A 2,512-nucleotide genomic window follows, 5' to 3' on the forward strand; every position below is an offset into this window, starting at 1 on the left:
TACTACTACTACTACTACTACTACTACTACTACTACTACTACTACTACTACTACTACTACTACTACTACTACTACTACTACTACTACTAATAATATATCGAGTTGCAAAAGTTCTGTCACACCCACCTTAAAAGTAAAATAACTCATTTACTATTCAACATAGCCAAGAGAAATTTGGTACACGCGATCTTTATTCATTTTCTGCCAGCATGACATAAAAAGAATTGACAAATGTCTTTCCTTATTCAAGGGGGATAATTAAATATTTTTATTCACACATACCCTTGCAAAATCCAAATAAAAGTTTGCCCAGTATGGCGTGTGGCCTCTTCTAGTTCATTAGGTTGTCTGAAAAATCCCCAGCCATTCCTCGTGAAGTGCAGCCTTCAGTTCCTGACCAGTTTGTACTGAGTGCGGCCTGTTTCTAATCCTCCAGTCAAGGTCATCTTACAGATGTTCTGTTAGGTTTTGGCTTGTGGATCTTGCAGGCCAGTCCAGAACAACGATTTGATATGTTTGGAAGAAGTTTGGAAGAAGTTTTCATGATCATTGATCGTAGCCATTTGTGGTCGGGCGTTGTCTTGTTAGCAGATTCCATCATCGGTGCCATGTAGCGTAGTCACCGTGACGAAGAATTTCGTCACAATAATGTCGTTATTTGAGATTCCTTTGAAAAATAGCTAAATGTATACGATACAAAGCAGAGATTCCACCCCCTACCATCACATTTCAGCCACCTTTGGGCCTCTTGGGGGACGTTAGATTTGTGAAATTTCTATTCTCTTCTTTTAAACACTCTTTCTCTTCCATCAATGCGACGAATTAAAAACCTTAACCATTGCTGAAAAGAACACTTTACCAACGTCTTTAGTTTTATGGACAATATTGTTGTGGCAAAATTTGGCGATTTCTTCCATGAAACAGGGTTAGAATGGTTCCATATAAAGGGCGATAATCACGTAATCCACGATCTTAAAAATGTCCAATAATGATGTTTCAAGACAGTCCGAAATACCTAGCAGTCTCTGCACTGGACTGGGTTTTGAACATGGGTGTTGACAATAACCCAATTTTGATGTCGAGTTGTCGCCCTTGGTTGGCTACGTCTCGGCTTGTCTTGGTCAGTTCTAGTGGCGTTAAAACGTTTGTTCAAGGGTTAGATGATTCCTCTGCAAACATTTACGTGTCTTGCAAAAGCAGAAAGCGCTATTAAAGAATTTATCATACACACAGCCCCTTTATTTTCTGAATTTATCATTTTTTAAATTTTGAAAACAGGAGAAAAAGGTACCCAACCGTTAAAAGGTACGGAATTTTATAGTGTGTAAGGTGTGTTTGCCCATTGTCTATGTGATTCAAATCAAATTTTGTGTGTAGAAAGCGTTGATTTCAACACAGACCGAGAGAAATCAATACCAACACTTTGTCCCCGTTCTACTTCCGGTTTATGATTTCTTTGGTCTGCTCTTACACAAGAAGATTCATAAGTCCCAGAAGCCATACTTTAAATTTGACTAAAATTCTTATTCTATATCGAAAATTATCGTAATATAATGGGTGTGACAGAACTTTTGCAACTCGGTATGATAATAAATAATAAAGGATTGCATTAACATTTATTTAGCGCATATCTACTTATGCAATGCTCTATGCGCTTAAAATGAAACATATTATGGAATTACAAATCAATTTTATAGCCACATAATATTACATACGCGTGCACACACATACTCACGCACGCACGCACCCACCCACACATACGCACAAACATACGCACATACACACTTACACACATACGTACATACGCACATACAAACTCACGATGATCTATAGCATGGGTGGATTCTGTCTAGTTGAAATATGATGAAAATAGAAATGCGTTTGATTTATTTTTTAATTTCTAGATTTTTTGCTTCTCTGATAGTTTTTGGAAGCCTATTCCAAACAAGTGGGGCAAAATATGAAAAAGAATGTTGGCCATATGATTTGTTATTTATTTTAGGTTTAGTTAGTTTAGTATGTTTTTTTACGGCGCTCGCAACTGTATAAGGTCACATGAGCGCGCGAAACACAAGTTAATTTTTTTTATACGTAGTTCACTGCACGGCTGGGTACTGGTCATTTGATCTTAAAACGTTAAAATATTTAAAATTTGGTGTAGATATACAATTTCAGTCTAAAGACAACTTTCATAAAAAATTTTAATAATTCAATTTTGTTCTACACTACAATTTTCCATAAAGGCAAATGGCCTTCATAGAATTAAAAAAATCTGTTAAATTGGGACCATCGACGGAAAAAATGTCTTGCAATTTTTTGCATTTAAAGTATTTCCTTGAGATCTCTCCAAAGTCTAGACATTTGGTTAAAATGTGTCTAATGGTAAAATCTGTGTCACTTGATGATCTGCGCGATCTAGGTGGAACATAGGGTGTTAAAATCTGTTTTAGATAGTCAGGTGATAGATCATGTAAGCACTTGTTGCAAGTTAAACAGATTTTATATATGATAC

The sequence above is a fragment of the Aplysia californica genome, unplaced genomic scaffold (genome assembly GCF_000002075.1).
Source record: "Aplysia californica isolate F4 #8 unplaced genomic scaffold, AplCal3.0 scaffold00311, whole genome shotgun sequence".
Classification (NCBI taxonomy): Eukaryota; Metazoa; Mollusca; class Gastropoda; order Aplysiida; family Aplysiidae; genus Aplysia; species Aplysia californica.